The following is a 14,358-nucleotide window of genomic DNA, read 5'->3' on the forward strand; positions in this document are numbered from 1 at the left end:
AAAGTATAATTCTGAAAACAGAAGACTGAGTATCAGCAAGTAAAGATGGTCCAAACTGAGTTAATGATGCTACACTTTCAATTTCACCTTTCACTTTTGTAGAAGATTCTTATAAATGCTTAGTTTTCATTTCTGTTCTTCACAGCACCTCAGTAGTCTATCTGAGTGACTGAAGAGCTACATCTTTTCACTTCATATTCACACTCCTTTCTTTGAGTTGACTCAAATTTTCAGCTTACTTTATTCTGCAGGTTGAAATAGCATGGAATCCATACTGCTACAGAATGAACAGTACTGCAATATCTCATTTGGACAAGTTCACAGGCTGCTGTAAGGAAGAAGTAAACTGTTGATAAAAACTGGTAAGATAATAGAGAAGAAGGTTGTGAAGAAAAAATTTGCTTACACATTTTGTATGCAAGAAGAAAATGAGTATTACTGTGGATTATTTCTTCAGCTGTTCTGTAGCCCTGGGAAGTTATCCTTATGATTTCTTTCAAGGAAGTTTGTTTGTGACAGTACAGCTTGGAAGAGATTAACAAATAGCAGAACAAAAGTTGGTCTTATGAAATAGGCTTGCAACTTCTTCCCCTACTTATTGAATATTGGATTTGTTGGAGACCAATTTCCCCACAACTTTTAAAATCAGGAGATTTTCCCTTGACGTGATATTTTTGCTATTTTTTTTCTTTTTCAATGGAAAGGTTTCAGCTTTTCAATTACCCACAGAACAGAAAAGGTAAGTAAGAAAAGCAGCAGTTTACTGAGTACCCTTTAATGAAACAGTATGAAGGCACTGGTTTAAGACAAAATATTGAGCCCTCTTGACTATATTCACATTACTTATTTACTGGATCTGATGATCCAAGTAGCATGTTTGCAGTTTATGTAGATTCACTTTTTTTTAATTTTTTTTTTTTTTAATTGTTATCTATGTTGTGGGTTTTGTTGTTGTTGTTATTTTTGTTTGTTTGTTTTGTTTTTATTTTTTTTGTGCTAATTAAAGATGCGCCTATTGACTGGAAGGGTAACTTAAAGGACTTGAATTTATGTCCTCAATTAGTCCCCATGAGGCATAGGATTAACGTAACTCTAAAGGAAGCTAAAACATTTCCTTATGCTTACTAATTCTGGTGGCCAAATTTTGAAGACGAAAATATGAATGGCAAACAAGTACATGTATTAAAAATAGAGGTCTTATTGATCAGTCTTATTTAAATTTGTCTTCAGGAAGACCCTGGACGTCTTTGAAGGTAAGACATTACACAGGCCGAGTATTAGTAGTCCCATTAAGAAAAAAATCAGCTTGTAACTCTATCAGCATAAATACAGAGTTATAGAGTTGCCTTTCAGTAGGCCCAGGGGAGAAACAATATGAATCCACTAAGACTTCAAAATAATTCAGATTGCTTTTATTGTTCTTGAAACATTAAAGTGGAGGATGAAAATGAATAAACGAGTGCTGGCAAGAGGTTAGCAAGAGGCAAACAGTGTGTAGCCATGTCCATGCAGCTATCCTGCTTCGCCTCCTTTGCTCATGACCTGCAACGCCCTGAATGCTCTAGTCCTGGATCTTTGCGGAAAAGCAGTTACAAGCTGTGCCAAACTCTGTGATGCTTTTGTGCTCTGAATACTTGTCCTCCAGGGGCTAGGATGAAACCACCGCATTCATTTGCACTTGAGTAAAAACTACATTGTTTTTGCAGTCATTTGGCATCATGTTCAAAAAATATAAGGTCAAATTCAGCTCTGGTGTCGCAACTCAAATGATTTCAATGGCATTTTGCCCACCTACATCAGAGCTGGATTTGGCCCATCATCTGGATCTACTTAGTGAATACTGTGCTAAATGTTCAATGCTTTGCACAGGGTTTTAGTTATGTGCTTACCATTGAATTAAATGAGAATTGTGTTCTTAGGACCTTATCCAAATTATGAAACTGTAGGACTGTGAAGAGAAATATATTTCTGTTGAAGTTTGTGCAGCACCAAGCACATTGGAACTTGTGCTGCAGTTGTGTTGATGGGTGCACCTACCATGCACATATTAAACAAAACAAAACACCTTGTTAGTGCTTCAGCAAAGAGAACATAATAACAAACAATGAAGAGATTAATCTTTCTGACATGGGATAATTTTGCTTCTGTTTCTGAATAAGCAATGACTTCATATATTAATGAGTATACACTTTTCCTAAGTATGTTTGTTCTAATTGGTCTGGAAAATAGTTGAGGTTTTTCCTCTTGCAGGGCAATGTGCAGAAAAAAACTTGCCTTCATCACTGAAAATTCAGTTTTTAAATTTGCATTTTGAAATCTTCAGAAATTGTTTAAAAGCCATTTCTTTCTTTAGTTTTGTACAGACTTACTTGTTAATTATTTTTTCAAATTTAAGATGATCAGGAAAGCATCATAGTAAGTTGAAGACCTTTTAAAAGACGTTCACTGTATATCGGCATGTGCTCAACTAGAAGTGATAAGATTATTTTGATTGTATTCTTTTTTTTTTTTCCAAAGAAAATTGGATTTTAAAATACAGGATACTTTTTCAAAAGTATTTAGCTTTCTAGGAAAAAATACCAAAAACTAAACTTCTTGTAAATCTCTCAGAACTTGGGAAATAATCAGAATGTAAGCTCACAAGCTCTAGCCTACTTAAATATCTGATGCATGCAACTCCAAGACCATTTTGAACATATTTTCCTGATGGAGTCTTTCTGTCTCTTAGACCTAAGAATCTGATTTCTTTGGTCATGAAATCCTTCTAGAAGTAAGAATTCGCAGCAATTTTGATTTTAAGAAATGGAAATTTCTTCTTGTCCTACCATGCTTTGTTGATATTTTTTTCAGTTTTAATTAACCACCTCCCCCACCTCCACCCCAGAAACAAACAAACAAAAACAACTTAAAAAAAAAAAAAAACACCCAGAAAAAAAAACCACCAAAAAAACTGACCACAGCAGTGATATGAAAAAATCTAGGTAGGGCACTTAGTCTTAGACTTATCCAGTGGATACTTTCATGTAGTTCCAATTTGTCTATCCTTTTCTGTCTAGTTCTAAGCTAATCAACGATGTCCATAAATCTTATCATTTGTTTGATCATTTGAATATTGTTTCATGATGTTGTAGCCTTTTGAAGCTCCAAGTATGTATGAAATAATCATGCTCAGTACTGACTCTTTTGTTCAACTGTGACTAGCAGATAAGGAGTTTACGGAGAGTGTGGGAGAAAAAGAATACCTGTGGAGAAAATGAATATGGTGATCTTGTCAGGGGTGAATTCTACAGTTATTACACATACAGGAATGAGAAACAATCCTCTAAGGTCAGTGGGGATACTATGGAAAAGACCAACTCAACATGAGAAGGCTTCTCAAACCAAAGGATATGAAGTAGAAGAGCAAGCATGTACAAAACTGACACTGGATTGTAGCAGTGAATTCACTGGTGTTTGAAAAGATGTATCGCTCTGTAGAGAAGTGCTGTACTCCTAAGTGATGCATGGTTAAGAATACTGAGGCTGAGAAAGAACTGGTCTTTCAGAAACTATACAAATGATATTGTTTTCCCTCTAGAAAAAGATCTGTGAAGTAGTCATGACACAGTGATCTAAAGGAGGCCTTGAGGGACTGGAACCAGGAAAACAATTAGCAGTAATTGTAACTACTTTTCTCCATATGTGTTAGTATATTCACCAAAGTACCACACAGTTTTGGAAATTTAACCTAGTGGATTACTAGGATAAACTTACAGCAGTGTGTTACTGAAATAAAGTAATCAGACAGGATTTTTGGTGCATCACCTAAAGATAAAAGTAATTAAGCAACAAGCAGACTGTGCATCTTTTACAGTAATAATTAAATATGTATATATGGCAGAAGCTGGAGAACATATGCTGGCACTGATCCCTAATGTGAAGGTATTTTAAGATACTTGCTTTTAATCGTATTAGATACAAAATGTGTAAAGAAAACAGTATAAAAATTCAGAAGCAAAACATGTAATTGTTTCTGACTATGAGTGGTATCTAAAGAATGAAGAAAAACTCACCATGGACAACTTCAGTTCTTTGGAATGATATTTGGATTTGCAGATGTACAGTAAGTGCTCCAACTCAAGTTTTTGGGAGTGGAAGACTTTCTTGAGTACTTACATGATTTCAATTACTCATGTAAAATAGAAGACAGCGATTTCATAGGAACTAGAAGGATCTGAAGCTATCCAAATATGTGTTCTCAATTCAGAATTCACACCTTAGAAAATGAACACAATTCAAGTTTAAAGTAATGTTATGTATAGCTGTGTTCTCCAGCTCCAGAACTGACCATTAGAAAAGGCTAGGAAATATCTTCAAGATGGGAAGAAATTAAATGATTTGAAAATACAGAAGACTTGTATGAGGTTATCATGAATGGGCAATGTCACTGTAAGTATCAAATCCTTGAGTGACTTTTACCACAGGAACAGCAAAAGGGTTTGAATTGGTGAAGAAAAGATTTTTATGGACTAGATTGTATTTAAATTTACAAATGGATCCTAGTCACTTGTGACTTCTGTATGGCCAATTACTTTTATGCAATGCTAAAAGTTGCTTTGGGATTTGCATTTGAATAAATTGAAGTTGATTGGTGTGGACTGTGGAGGCTGCAAATTAAACATTTAAAGTCTTGGTGAAGACTATAAATGTTAGAATATAAAAATAACATTTGTTGTCTTTGGTAGTGCTCTATTATGCATTACTTTCTCAGAGATTATTTTTGCTCTTCTGCTTTCCTGTGCCTTACAAAAATACACCAATATTATCCTCTCTGGGTTATGACTCTGCTTTGGCACAGTATTCCTGAATATAAGGGAGTTTTGAGTTGGAAGTAAAGACTCCAGAAGCCCAATGAAATGAAAAGAATTAAGTACCAGTCCACGGAGGACCAAATGCTTAGCTCTTGATTAGAAAAAGTAGCCAGAAAAAAAGTTCCAAAATCCATTGCTTTTGGAGAATGCCTAGCCTAATTACCAAGAAACTAAACAGTTTATTCTCATTGATTCCAAAACGAAGATCTCATTCCTCTGATGTTTTCAGGATCTAGTGTAGAGAAACACCCCAGAGGGATGGAGAGGGGCTTTGGAACTCTGCCCCTAACAGGGGATGGCTGTAGAGAACAAGTTGCTCAGGGCCTGGGAGATCTACTTGCAGCTGATTGATCTGGCTAAAAATTGCTGATCAGCTCAACCAAAGAGCAAACTGCTCTCTGTCAGAGATTTAAGAGATAACTAAAAGTAAAGTTAGTCAGGAGGAGAGCTAATTGGATTTCTGGAATTTCAAGAAAATTAAAATCTCTTAATTAAGCAGATAATTGTCATTAAATAAAAATAATAACTGGTAGAAATTAGATTGTAGTCAGAAGTTCAGGTATCAGAATCTAGCAGTTTTTATATGGCCATCTTTCCTAGGATGTCCTTTCTCTATTCAGACTGGGTAGAAGGAGACTAAATTCTTCTTGTATGTAGTATGATGCATGTAATCTAATGAATAATTTTGTCTGAAGCAACAAGTGGGTATACACCAAGCATGTGGGTATAACAGTAAAAAATTAGAGTTTTAGGCTTGACTATCAAGTGGTACTGACCATCAGTACTCACAGGTGTTAGGAGATAACTCCTGAGGTTCTGCAGTATAGTATTCTAGCTCTATCATCACTGATTTGAACTCTACAGTTATTTAAATTGAACAATGTTTGTTTTATATTGCCCTCTGCTACACTTCCCTACTTTCACTGAGTTTCTGTGTGTGGGTAATTGTACTTTTAAGCCTCTATATGGTATCTCCAGTCTCTCCTCCAAGCTGCCTGCTGTGGCTTGGCCCTAATCCTATGTGCTGAGTCTCAAGAGTAGATTCAAGTACTGGCTGTATTCTTGCCATTGGAACTGCAGGTCACACACACTGCAGCACACAGCAGTGACTTAGTATGGATCAGCTGGAACTGCCTGTGTAGAAGTGCTTCAAATCTGGTGATCCATCACAATTATTTGGGAAATTCTGCAAATTCTTCTCAACTGCGCAGTTTGGAAAACTCTGCTTCAAATCTTTATCTCATTATAAGGACTTAGTAGTCACCAGCCCACACAGAACACTTTTCAAGTCTCTATAAAATGCAGTGGTTGGATGTCTCAACATACAAAGGGTATTATAAAATAATACCTTGCATCATTTACACAGTCCTTCGTAGCATTACTGTAAAATATGTGTTTTATCAATAATTATTTAATTATTTACTTTAAAAACAATGTAGTGTGTAAGAAATACTACTAGCCTATTAATGATTAATTTTTTTAGGTAAAGGGAGTAGTTACAGTTTACATCTAATAAGTGAAGTACATCAGTAGCTGGATCAAAATGGTAAAAATTGAGTGTATGGCAAATACTTATACTATGCATAAGTTGTGTGGTCACGAGTACAATTCTAGTTTTCCTAAGTATCTCTTCTACTAGTGTGTGCTATAATGTAAACATGGTTATTTTCTTTCTTCTGGCCTGAAATTGAATTAGCCTTTTTGCTTCCTGTTGTGGCAGGAACACAGGCAAAGTCCTGTTCCTTCATCTGGAGAGTGATTTCAAAGTTAGATATATTACTTGACATTTCTTAAAACTGCTTTCTCTGTTCCAAAGCAAGTTAATTTACAACTTTCTATATTTACAGTGTTTCATAAAAATGAAACTGTGTTTGGTTTTGTCAAGTAAAAGCTGAACAGCTTGAAGTAAGGTATCTTCAAAGTAACAATAATATTGTGCAAATACTTTAGAAAATTAAATAAAATAATCATAATCAAATGTTGCTCAACAGTGTTTGGATCTTACAAACTAAACTCTGATCAGACCATTCAAGCAAAATGCTACAAAAGCATGCATGGGTTTACTGATGTTCTCTCTTCTGGGCCAAGAGCTTAGAGATTACAGTTCCAGCTAGAATCTTTCCAAGAGCTTTGTGAACAAATTTAATCAAAACTGCTTTTGAAGCCACATTAGTTTTTCATTAAATATATATATGTGTGTGTGTGTATGTATATATTATCATATATATAAAACTTTCTTTTAAAACTTCTAGTTGTTTAAAACTTGATAGTTAAACAAACAAACAAACAAACAAACAAAGCCAAATCTGAAAACCAGAGCCATAACCAGACATATAATAGATTCAGAAAGGTGGTTCAAAAGCCTTATATGCATTCATGGCCTTAATTGCACAGTTCTGTGCTGCTGCTCTATTTTGGGCTGAACTCTTCAGTTGTATTTCTCATAACATACTGCTTCTCATCACTGAGAATCTCTTTCTTGATAAAACTAGAGGGCAAAGAGAAAACTAGCATGCATATTGAAAACATAGCTGTCAGAATATTTTAGTATCGGTAGCTCTGCTGCAAGCTATACATTGTCAGAAAGAGACTCCTGATGTGCATTTCTTTGGAAAAGCTATCTGCCTGCAACTTACATAATCTTTATTTAACACAGGTTTCTTGTTTTCAAAAATCATCTTTGTTCAGCCTTACCATCTCCGTGGAGAAGATGATAACAGTAAAGTTTTTCACATCAGTGGTTTTTCTTTTCTTTTCTTTCTTTTCTTTTCTTTTCTTTTCTTTTCTTTTCTTTTCNTTCTTTTCTTTTCTTTTCTTTTCTTTTCTTTTCTTTTCTTTTCTTTTCTTTTCTTTTCTTTTCTTTTCTTTTCTTTTCTTTTCTTTTCTTTTCTTTTTTTTTTTTTCCTTCATGTTCTTTAGTTTTGTTTCATATTGCTTTTCCTTTTTTTTTTTTTTTTTGGCCATCATGGATAATTTTCTGTGTGCCTGAAGCTACACCCGGAGAACAGAGCATGTCCCATGTTTTTATGTTTTTCAGCTTCCTGGACTAGAATAAGTAATAGCATATTCTCATATCTCCTTTGTCATATAATAGCTGTTAAAGAGGTTATTTTGAGCATGAACTTGTAGGAAGTACTCAGAGACATGCATGTTGTGAGAGTGTGAGAGTCACCTTGGTCTTTCCTCTGAACTTTAAGATCTGTAAGACTGTAATATGGACCCTGTTGCCCATTCAATGGGGATAAACTCTTGGCAGCTCTTCCTCTCAGTTTTTGTGAGGAGAAGTTTGGCTGTAAAAGATGTAGAGACCATATCTCTAGCTGTCTTTTATAGAAAGCTATGGTGAAGCCTGATGTTAGTTATCCTTGCTGAAGGTAAGGAGGTCGGGATAAAACAAAAATTAATGGTGAACTGTCGAATGACTAGAGTATTTCACAGCTTCTCTCTAAATAGACAAGATTACATTTCTGCATGTGACATGAGGACAGATTATCTCTTCTAGTCTTCACAGTTTTGTAAAGCAATTCCAACACTGAAAGTGTCATTCTGTCATGGAGGTATTCCATATTTATTTATTTTTTTTCGGAAGGGGGTGACGACGACGACTTGTCTTGTACATCTGACATGATAAATTTTGATAAGGATTTAATTTTGAGTCATCACTTTGGAACTTCAGTGAAGGATAAAGGAAAGAATTTTTTTTTTTTTTTAAAATGGTCTTGTTGGACTCAGAGTTTATATCCATTTTTACTACTATGAATGGTTTTTTGTGGTCCTAGGTGAAAAAGCCATGAGTTATATAAGTTACAGGATTAATCAAAATTTAATGATTTTATCTAGTGTCAGAGAGGAAGACAAAACTTGCAAAACTATATGGTTCAGAATAAACATCCACAAGCTGCTGCTAGTTATAATTCTGCATAATATGAAATATCCCTAAAGAGTTATAGAAATGGAATATAAATATCCTCAGGGCTGGGTTTTGTACAGTGACTTCTCAACTCGGCCAAAGTAGTCATGAGTGGAGATTTCACGTTCAGTGGAGTTTAGACAAAGTTAATCATATTGGAAGCATGACATTTTCCTATTCATAAAGATAGATGTAAACCAGTAATCATTTATAGCCTTCTACAGCCCTAAATTTAGATGTAGTAAAATATGAAACTGCTGAAGACAAGTGAGGTTTCATGACTATTATGTGTCATTGCCTTTGGGACAGGTCTTTGCACAAACCTCTCTGCAGTGGAGGTACAAAGTCTTCTGGAATGAAGCTCCTATAGTTTCCTACACTTCTGCCTGGGAGAACTGATGGTCCTTTCCATTCAATTTTCACCATTCTTGGCTGCTACTAATGAACATTAGACAGCATGAGATGGAAGAGGATTCAGATGTTATTCTAAATAACCACTGTTGGAAAGACAGCTTTCACATCCATCTTACGAAGAAAGAGGATGGAATATGCAGAAAGGAAATTCTTCTCTCTTCTGTAAACTCTACAGAATCCAAATTACTTTATCTTTGTTAACTGACTCCTGTGGGGCTACTCATTTGAGTTAGGAAAATAGTTCTGCACATGCAAAATTTGAGTCTTAGTGATCTCCTTCAGATTCAAAATTTTTACAGTTCATTTGAGTATATTTACAGCTCCAACTAATTATTTGCAGGTTCTTTAAACTACATTATGTAATCTGTGTTTTTATTTTTACTGCTCTTCCTGAAACTATAATGTTCCTGCTAATGTTGTTCTGAAAATAAAACATCTATGTAACAAGACTATCATATTTTACATTTCAAATATGGTTTTAAATGCAAAAAGCATGTCAAGGTGAACTGCATAATGGAATGAGTAATGCAGTCCTTCCTCATTTTCCTCATGGGAAAAAAATAATCATGACGGCTAATCCTAAACCAAATGAAAGTGACCTTGAAAAGGGAAGGGAAAGCCTTCCCACTGGCGACAGATCCATTGTGTTTTATGCTTCAGCAGATTGAAAGCTTAGTTATCATCACTTTGCAGTGCTTTCTGGAGGCACATATTTTGTGAAATCCCTCCACCCCACTAGTCCCAGAACTGGGCTGAACCAGCCCATCAACCATTGACAAGTGCTTATTGAAATTCCAGGATCCTCTGTTATCAGTTCATGTGTAGGAATACCTTTTGGTATGCCTCTTATATAATACCAGGGGAAACACATACTGATTTTAAATCAGTGGGCTCTAGAACTGATTTGGTTTGGCTGGAGATGCTCAGGGGGTTGACAGAGTGAACTCTTCCTGGGACGCCAGGAAACACATTGGTTAAATTCCAGGAACAAATTGAATTTTACATACGATTATATAAGCCATCAAAATGAATCTGGGCAGTGGCCACCCAGTCCAATATTTATCTTTCTTAGTATCATAGGGGAAAAAAAAAAAAAAAAAAAGATGTCTTTTTTTTTTGTATCTAGTTTTAGGGGGTCAGTGCTGAGATAAAGAGAAATCCTACAAACCAATAACAGCTTGGAGGCATACATACAATCTTCTCCACAGTCAGGAAGGCATATCCTAGATGTTTCTTTTGGCCAATGCAGAATGGATCATGACTTGATATTTGAAGAAATACAAAAATGCTATTAAAACCACTGCAATAATCAGAGAACATGAAAAGGCCAAAAACTGTCTTTTTGATGAAATGATTGCTAGATCATCTAGTAGGTTTTCTTTTGTCAGTGAGGAGTATGCTCTCTTAGAACTAAGAAAATTTGCTTAACAACCTTTTCAGTTCAGACAGAGTTGATTCAACAGCTTATTCAAAAATTTCTAGCAAGTATTTTACATAGGTTTGTACTTTCACTTATCCACTGAGGATAAGTTGCAGCCCTCAACTAAAAATTTTAGGCTTTTTTTTATATATATATAATTTTAGTTCATTTTATTTTTATTTTTTTACATTTAGAGATTGTAGTTAAACACAAGATGACCACATACTTTAGTTAAATTGTGTATAGAACTAAAACTGCTATGTAACTGAGTTTTCTAAAGTACAAAGAAAATATATATTCCAAATCTGACTTTGCAAGTTTCACTGACTTCTCATAACATCAATCAAGTAAAATGCTTCTGAGCTGTCATACTCATTACTGAAGCGATGAGTTTCTTCAGCCTTAGGAAGAGCACTTTGCATCCAATGAAGGAAAATACGTATTCTTCATGTCTCTGCTAAGACTTTAAGTAACTGTCTCTTACCTCTCTCCTCAGCTCACCAATTAGAAGCGATACACCCAAAGGTTTCCAAATGCATGGAAACCTATTGTATAGGAATTAAATTTAAGATCTCCAAAAAATGTTCAGTAGAGAAACTGAATATTTTTTTAAAACCTCAGTACTTGCTTTTTCCTACTGAATGTACTGTGTTCTGAGAGTGTGCATGAATGACAAAGGGAAGATGAGACAATAGCATATGCTTTACTTTCAGGTTTAATGTGAATCATTTTAATTGTTAGAGTTCAAATAATTGTTTTTAATTTTTTAAGTTCTAATTATGCAAGTTGGAAGTGATATCTACAAAGTCATAGGCAGAAAGAAACAGTCAAAGAATAGACTACTGATGGAATTTGAGTGCATCATTTGGTTAGCATATGCTGAAGTGTATACTGACATTTCTGCAGTCTGAATGTATACAGATATCACAACCAAAAGTCTGTTAAAATTCTTGCATCTATTTCTCTTTATCAGCATGAATATTTAGATAGCTGTTCTTATTGCTTATGGCAAAAAATATAATTGATTTAATGCTGATTAAAATTTATATGGTTTTGTTTGTTTGTTTGTTTGTTTTTAATATGTGAAAACATACTACATCATTACAGTAGCCGACTCTTGCTTTTATCCTCCAGGTAAAAGATTTCTCATCCTCTGCTGGAAGGACTGCCAAGAAGTTTATGTACATTTTCCTTTCCCGTATAATGCTGTATGAGCATGGCTTTCACTTCCATGGCTTTCAAAAGAAAATGTTCTAAGCAGTAAGATGTGGATCTCAATCTTTATTAAAAGTAAAGAATTAAATTACTTCTCAGGAACACTCCAGACTGAAAATTTACAAGTTACATAAAAAAAAATCAAATATAATTCTGTCTTTACACAGTGAAGGAGTATCTACATTGTCATTATAGCAAGGAGTTCCAATCTATCCTCAGAATGCAGAGGTAAATGTCTGTATGCACCTGCCTGAGAAGATATGAAAACAACAAACAAGTGATTAAATGTGAGATGTCTTATGTAATACTTGCAAGAGCTTTTTGTTGTAAAAATAAAGGAAATTTATGTCATTGAAGTCCTACGCTGTATTGTCAAACAAATAAGAAACAGACCATAATCAGTGAAGCCAAATGCATTGTTATAGGTTGAGTAATGTAAATTACTTACATAAACTATGGCTGAAACACAGAATTTAGTAAAGACCATCACCCTTAATTGCAAGGACAATTAAAAGCTCTTTAGTTTGCAAGTTGTACATCAGGACTAAGAATGTCATTGATCTAAGTCATAACATTTAAGAAAGGAAATTTCTCATCTGAACTACTTTCCTTTATCTTACCTTTCTTCCTGTGCTATGAATAGACCTCCACTTACCCTGTCTCTTCCCAAAAATTGGAAAATATCTTTTTGTTCGTCTTCAGCAAGTCTCCATTTCCAGCATCTTTTTCAACCCTGGATCTTTCATGTAACTCTCTGTCTCTCAAGACATTTCTTGTTTTATTAACAGTGCTTTTTCATGAGCTCAGCATTAGGTTCCTCCTTTTCTGATTAATTCATTCCACATAAGAACAATCCAGGCAATCTTAGTACACTCTTGAGAAAAATGTTGTTAGTAGCTGTAATATCCATAGAGCTTGTGATAAGTTTGTTTTTATTCTTCACTTAAAAAAGAAAGCTTGTTATCAACCAACTCCTTTTGATGCTCGCTAACATCACCATTAGGCATTTGCTGTCTTCAGTAGATGAAATCATGCACTCAGAAGTACAAATCATAGAATGGATGCCCATGTGATGAAACAAACCACAGATTATCAAAGGCTCTAATAGTTTTGGAACACTTTGGATTAGACTGTAGAGAGAAGAGGCATCAAACTGAGAACAAAACTGGAGTCCTGCAAGACAGTGTTGTAACATCTACAGTGTGTTGTCACACAGCCACATTAAGGAACTCTCACTTCTCTTTAAGTTGCCTCAAAGACCATGGAAATTCCCTGGTGCCAGGAGGCAGCAGACACTGAGATCCTAGTAAGAGCAAATGTATCAGAGATTTCTCTAACACACATTTGAAGTGGTTGGCTATGTGATCTAAATGTGTGGCAGACTATCCCATAAGACATTTTATGATGAAATGAAATGTAGTAAACCCTCTTTTGGGAGTCATCTTTAGGGTCATAAAGATTTTCAAGAGATAATCCTAAAAATGTGAAAAGCCCACTGATTTATGAGCTCATGATGCTCCTAACAACAACAAAAAAGAATGGCAGAAGATGATTTACAAGAGTGCAAGTACTTTTGAAACAACTGGTGTCCAGCTAGAATTTTTTTTTTTTAAGAGCTACATTAAATTAAATCTGACAATTGTGTGGTGAAAACATTCCTTGGATTTCATAATCATAGGAGAACTCTTCAGCTAAATTAATGTAGAGAGGAATTAGCTTGCTGCCATTGTGGATAATAAGCAGAACAGAGCAAACAGTTTCTAATCAGTAGCAACTTCAACTCTTTGCAGTCCAACTTTTCCAGTTACTGTTTTAAACACATAAAGAAACAAATCAAATCTCACTTCTGAATTGCCTTTCCAACAGTTTCTCATAGCAGGCACAATAGCATTCAAGTGGGAGACAAGAGAGGAGTCTGTTTTCTGACAACAAGGTGTTTGGAGGAAGTGACAAGTTTTTACAGATTAGTTATAGTATACTTATTTTTCTCTACTGTCCTTTACACTTGTTTTATCATGGAGTTACTATTAGATTTTAGATATCAGAAGGGAGTTCAGAACCCAGCTTACTCTCTGACAAAAAGCAGAAGGTCTTATCTAATTCAGGAAGGCTGCTGTCTGATAGGGAGGAAAGGCTGCATGTTTCCAGCCATCTTACTCTAACCAACAGACAGATGGATGAGTCTAGTAGCTAGAAGTGTATATAAATGTGTATGATCGCCACTGAGATATTTCTGAAGCCATCTTATCCAGTGATTGCAATATGTATCCACATTTTATCATCAGATGGACACTAGTATCAACTTGTCTGAAGAATACTGTGATGAACTACTTGTAAGTAGCTTTTGCTGATATATGCCTTGTTAAATCCTACTGGTTTAAATGAAAAGTTGAAGGCTGCTGCAATGAATTTTGACAAATTAGACATTTGGTCTACTTCTACAGAAACATAGTATCATCTGGTACAGTATGTACAATTAGAATTTTCACAGAGATCTGATGCCATTAATCCATCTCACTGTGATCCAGCCAAAAAGAAAACTGAAATAG

At 35.0% G+C, this 14,358-nt stretch overlaps 1 long non-coding RNA gene across 1 annotated transcript in view; it reads left to right on the forward strand.

The window, feature by feature from the left end:
* Positions 1 to 12,211, forward strand: part of LOC107305943 — a 36,881-nt gene extending 24,670 nt beyond the window's left edge. The window contains exons 2-3 of the long non-coding RNA XR_001551938.2: positions 252 to 362; positions 11,729 to 12,211. This is a non-coding gene — a long non-coding RNA (uncharacterized LOC107305943). The remainder of the gene's footprint in view (positions 1 to 251; positions 363 to 11,728) is intronic.
* Positions 12,212 to 14,358: the final 2,147 nt, after the last annotated feature.

The sequence above is a fragment of the Coturnix japonica genome, chromosome Z, assembly GCF_001577835.2.
Source record: "Coturnix japonica isolate 7356 chromosome Z, Coturnix japonica 2.1, whole genome shotgun sequence".
NCBI classification, from domain to species: Eukaryota; Metazoa; Chordata; class Aves; order Galliformes; family Phasianidae; genus Coturnix; species Coturnix japonica.